We start from the raw sequence: 6,589 nt of genomic DNA, 5'->3' as shown, positions 1-6,589 counted from the left end.
AGAACAGCAATTACTCACCTCGAACTGAACAAATAGTTTTTCTTTAATGAGTCTGACGCAAAGGATATAATGTTACTGTGTAAGGAAATACAGGGGGCAGAGATCAGGGTGCCTTGTGAGAATTCATTGGTGAGTGGGTAACCCACCTCTAACATCCGTTCTATTGGCCAACATGAAATCACTGGAGAATAAACTGGATGAGCTCCGTTCAAGACTATCCTACCAACGGGACATTAAAAACTATAATATCTTATGTTTCACCTAGTCATGGCTGAATGACATCATGAATAATATAGAGTTGGCTTGGTTTTCCGTGCATCGCCAGGACAGAACTGCTATGTCCGGGAAGACGTAGGGTGGGGTTGTGTGTCTATTTGTCAATAACAGCTGGTAGTCTTGAGGTATTTCACACTGAGATAGAGTACATCATGATAAGCTGTAGACCACATTATCTACCAAGAGAGTTTTCATCTCGTTTTTTTTGTAGCCGTCTATATTATATACCACCACAAACCGATGCTGGGCCTAAGACCGCACATAACAAGATGTATAAGGTCATAAGCAAACGAGAAAATGCTCATCCAGAAGGAACGCTCCTAGTGGCCAGGGACTTTAATGTCGACAAACTTAAATCCATTTGACCTCATTTCTACCAGAATGTCACATTTGCAACCAAAGGCAAATAAACCACCTTTACTCCACACACAGAGATGGGTACAAAGCTCTACCTCGCCCTCCACTCACTCAATACAGAAGTGGTCAGATGACGGAATATTTTGCTAGCACAAACTGGAATATGTTTTGGGGTTCATCCAATGGCATAGAGGAATATACCACCTCAGTCACCGGCTTCATCAATAAGTGCATCAACGACGTTGTCCCCACAGTGACCGTACCTACATGTCAAAACCAGAAGCCATTAATTATAGGCAACATCCGCACCGAGATAAAGGGTAGAGCTGCTGCTTACAAGGAGCAGGACACTAATCTGGACGCTTATAAGAGGTACAACTATGCCCTCAGACGAACCATCAAACAGGCAAAGCGTCAATACAGGACTAGAAGGCCAGCATCCCGGAGGCGCCTCTTCACTGTTGACGTTGAGACTGGTGTTTAATTAATGAAGCTGCCAGTTGAGGGCTTGTGAGGCATCTGTTTCTCAAACTAGACACTCTAATGTACTTGTCCTCTTGCTCAGTTGTACACCTATGGCCTCCCACTCCTCTTTCTATTCTGGTTACAGCCAATTTGCACTGTTCTGTGAAGAGAGTAGTACACAGCGTTGTACAAGATCTTCAGTTTCTTGGAAATTTCCCGCATGGAATAATTTTCATTTCTCAGAACAACAGTAGACTGATGAGTTTCAGAAGAAAGTACTTTGTTTCTGGCCATTTTGAGCCTGTAATCGAATCCACAAATGCTGATGCTCCAGATACTCAACTAGTCTAAAGAAGGCCAGTTTAATTGCTTCTCTAATCAGAGCAACAGTTTTCAACTGTGCTAACAATTACAAAAGGGTTTTCTAATGATCAATTAGCCTTTTAAAATTATAAACTTGGAATAGCTAACACGACGTGTCATTGGAACACAGGAGTGATGGTTGCTGATAACGGGCCTCTGTACGCCTATGTAGATATTCCATAAGAAAATCAGCTGCAATAGTCATTTACAAGATTAACAATGTCTGCACTGTATTTCTGATCAATTTGATGTTATTTTAATGGACAAAAAATGAGCTTTTCTTTCAAAAACAAGGACATTTCTAAGTGACCCCAAACCTTTGAACAGTAGTGTTTATAGATACATGTATATAGATATAGATATAAGCATTTCACTGTAAGGTCTACCTACACATGTATTCAGCACATGTAACAAATACAATTTGATTTTATTTGCATATATACATACACTACCGTTCAGAAGTTTGGGGTCACTTAGAAATGTCCTTGTTTTTCTCCATAATCTCAAATATATAATATATTTTGATTTGTTCAATACTTTTTGCGTTAATACATGATTCCATAAGTGTTGTATGTTTGTATGTATGCATGTATATATGTATGTATGCATGTATGTACTCTAGTGGGCCCCCAACATACATAAATACATACATACATACGTTGGGGGCCCACTGGAGTTCTCCCCCCCAGAGAACATATGAACATGTCATAAGCCATGTCAAAAATATTTAGCATTACAGGAGATTCGCTGTAAAACTATAATACAATATTCTACGATATGTGTGGAACTGCAGGAAATTAGCTTCAAAAGAGCAACATTACCTCCCAATCACATGGCAAAATTTGTAGAATAGAATGAGAGTAGCTGTAAAACTGCGCCTTTTTCTCATGTTTGCCCTGTGACAAAACGTGTAGAATTGTAGGAAGTTCTCTGTCCCTTCCTAATGTAGGGCTTGAGAAAAAAAACGTAATCTTTTCTTATGAGCTTGTATCTCTCCTCACTTTGTAGTTTAGGTACAGTAGGTAGCTAGGATGTTAACTATTCCAATAGTTATAACTATTCCAATAGTTATTCATATATACGTTCTGTGTTTTTTCTGTTGATATCTGTATCTATCAAACTGGACAACTACCATCAACCAAAGAGCGATACTAATGCATGCATGCTGGACAATAACATAATTAATCTTGCCACACATGTTTGCTAGAGAGTTTGCAAACTATGATTACAATGTGTTTCAAATCCTGGATTTCACCACTTTTCAGTCCTATTTAAAATGGGTGACAAACTCTCCAAAATCTAGCCTGATAAATGAAAGAGGGCAATTGGGGAAAGAGTAGAAAAAGCAGATGAGAGTAGCTGGATGTCCAAAACTATACATAATCTATGGGATATGGCTCTGGCTGTGTCCATTCCAGGGTACCCTCTGTCTCAACCTTGCCGTTAGCTAGTGTAACGCTGGGGTAGGGTGCCTGGGGCCGGGCAATGTCTAAGTGATTAGATAAAATAGGGAAGGCTAGGCAGCAGAAGACACAGCCAAGTTCCTCCTGCAAGTCCCAGAGACCATGCAGGGCACATCAGCAGGGAGAGGGCTTGAAAAGATGAGCCTGTCACTCAAGATCCAGTCACACACAGGAGACCCACATGGAGTCGATAGAGAGCCAATAAGATTAATGTTTCATGTTTGTATAAATGTGATCAACATTTAAGCAAATAGGTTTGCCTTGTGTTTATGTAATGTGTTTTGACCTGATCAACAGGACTCTATGGTCTGGTGAGATAGAATAGCACAGCTGGCGGTTTAGGCCTCTTTTCTATATTTCATGCAGCATAAGAGTGTACCTTTTTCCTTTTCTCTGCTTTATGGTAATGAGATTCAGCGAGGTGTCAAATCCTGCTCTGGGCATCTTCTCGCCTTGCTTTTCAGGTCAGCAGAGAGCAACTCTCTAACAGCTGCAGATGTATCTCTACAGCTGCATCAGGACATAAAAAATAATGTCAGACATTACAGGGGCTTTTGAGGTATGTAAATACTGAAATTCATTTTCATTTTTTCTATTGTGGTGAATAAAGTGTCTAAACTGCATTCGGATCAGTGACAAACCTATTGGACTAGAATGGAACATACATGACCTGTTTCAGAAAGCTGGGTGTTTGACGGATATCACTTAACAGGAGAGGCATTTGAACGTAAAACAATATTATACAAACATGGTTAAAAATCCATTACAACCAGTTTATTTATCTCCAGTACGGTTTCTAACACCGTGGGTGTTTTTTATTCTAAGAAGAAAAATGTAAATAGTTAATTTCTTTATGAATGAATATAACAATCATTAATCTAAAATAAAGTGTGTGAAGCTGAGTAACAGTCCTGTTTTGCTGCATTTCAACTATAACTTATTCCATGCCAAACCACTTGGCAGAGACACGTGTCCTCAGAGCAAACTCTCAGAGGATTAGTGAAACAGGGTTGAGGTGTGTGGCACCGTGCAGCGGTCAGGAAACTAGAATCCTAATCAGATGGTTTCAGGTTCAAATCCCTCAGGGGAGGCATCAGCTTGACTGGCTCCAACGAATACAGTGGGGCAAAAAAGTATTTAGTCAGCCACCAATTGTGCAAGTTCTCCCACTTAAAAAGATGAGAGAGGCCTGTCATTTTCATCATAGGTACACTTCAACTATGACAGACAAAATGAGAAGAAAAAAACTCCAGAAAATTACATTGTAAGATTTTTAATTAATATATTTGCAAATTATGGTGGAAAATAAGTATTTGGTCACCTACAAACAAGCAACATTTCTGGCTCTCACAGACCTGTAACTTCTTCTTTGAGAGGCTCCTTTGTCCTCCACTCATTACCTGTATTAATGGCACCTGTTTGAACTTGTTGTCAGTATAAAAGACACCTGTCCACAACCTCAAACAGTCACACTCCAAACTCCACTATGGCCAAGACCAAAGAGCTGTCAAAGGACACCAGAAACAAAATTGTAGACCTGCACCAGGCTGGGAAGACTGAATCTGCAATAGGTAAGCAGCTTGGTTTGAAGAAATCAACTGTGGGAGCAATTATTAGGAAATGGAAGACATACAAGACCACTGATAATCTCCCTCGATCTGGGGCTCCACGCAAGATCTCATCCCGTGGGGACAAAATGATCACAAGAAAGGTGAGCAAAAATCCCAGAACCACACGGGGGGACCTAGTGAATGACCTGCAGAGAGCTGGGACCAAAGAAACAAAGCCTACCATCAGCAAGGGCATTGAAGATGAAACATGGCTGGGTCTTTCAGCATGACAATGATCCCAAACACACCGCCCGGGCAACGAAGGAGTGGCTACGTAAGAAGCATTTCAAGGTCCTGGAGTGGCCTAGCCAGTCTCCAGATCTCAATCCCATAGAAAATCTTTGGAGGGAGTTGAAAGTCCGTGTTGCCCAGCAACAGCCCCAAAACATCACTGCTCTAGAGGAGATCTGCATGGAGGAATGGGCCAAAATACCAGCAACAGTGTGTGAAAACCTTGTGAAGACTTACAGAAAACGTTTGACCTCTGTCATTGCCAACAAAGGGTATATAACAAAGTATTGAGAAACTTTTGTTATTGACCAAATACTTATTTTCCACCATAATTTGCAAATAAATTCATTACAAATCCTACAATGTGATTTTCTGGATTGTTTTCCTTCATTTTGTCTGTCATAGTTGAAGTGTACCTATGATGAAAATGACAGGCCTCTCTCATCTTTTTAAGTGAGAGAACTTGCACAATTGGTGGCTGACTAAATACTTTTTTGCCCCACTGTATGTTGTGACTTAAAAAAAAAACTCATGGAACTGTATGCAAGTCGAGAGAATAGGAAAATATTTATGAATTCAGAGAACTGCAGTGTCAACTCAAGTGTCAAGGCTTTCTAGGAAGTAAAACAGTCTGGGAAGTACATGAATGTTTTTATTCCATCCATGCCTCTCCTTGACCACTGAAAAAGACTTGTTCCTCCAGCAACCATCATCATTACATGTGCAGAAAATAGGTTGCTTCGAGCAGGTTAGAATGATAGAAAATAAATAGGTCATCATTCCAGCAGATGTTTGCTTCAGCATGTATACATATGTATGAGGTAATGGGCGCGTTATAACCATTAACTTAACTGTGATTAGGGAAAATTTTATATTTCCTCACAATGTTTGCCAAACCGCCTGCCTGCCCGGATGCCCAGAGGAACGGTGCCATCTGTGAGCTCTTAAATAAGTACTTTGCAATTTTCCGTTCAGGATAAATGTGTTCTTAATAGTTTTTGCTTCATCATCTGCCTTAATGGTTTTCAGGCACTGTCATAAATTTTCACATCTGGGCATGTATCCACAATGCGTTTTAGACTAGAACATTGGTCGTAAGTGCTGAGAAATGAAACATTTTACTCCTACTGTTATGGGTAAAAATAAACGCTATTAATGAAGCCTCTTTAGTCATACGAGTCACACCTAGTCGACATATATTTCGGACACCTCATGAGCTGTCCTAAGCAGTTTAGAGTTACAAGCAGTTGTCTTGAATATAGAAAAAGGCATTGAGTCAGTGGTTCTGGCACCATAGACAGGCAATGGTTTTGGAGTTGAAAGAATGTTTTGATATTTCTATATGATCAACCCATAAATAATCTAGACCTATATGGAACAGTATCTCTTATGCTTTTGAAAATATATATACATGAGGTGTAATTCATATGATGATATGCCTAAATAATTATGACCACTAGGCTAATAAAAATCACATATTTTTCTTTCGATTAGTTCATTAACCGTCATCATATTATTTCAAGTTATCCCTTTGGATCACGTGACTTTTTTAAAAAGTCCTAAATTGAACATGCTTATAAATTGGGCAACTGACAACATCTAGGGCCTTATGTGTTCGGTGAAAATGATAGATCTTTCAAACATTTTATGCAACATTATCGGCAAGTGACTTGATGCTTACTTTGCCAAAAGCGATTTAGAGAGTTGTTGAACGGGAGGGACGATTGTGTTGATACAACGGTATTAAAAATCAGTACAATATTCCTACCACATTATTCAAAATATCTTTTTTTTATTTTTATTTTTTTATTTTTTTTTACATAT

The sequence above is a fragment of the Oncorhynchus nerka genome, linkage group LG2 (assembly GCF_034236695.1).
Source record: "Oncorhynchus nerka isolate Pitt River linkage group LG2, Oner_Uvic_2.0, whole genome shotgun sequence".
Taxonomy (NCBI): Eukaryota; Metazoa; Chordata; class Actinopteri; order Salmoniformes; family Salmonidae; genus Oncorhynchus; species Oncorhynchus nerka.
This window is presented reverse-complemented; position numbering follows the sequence as displayed.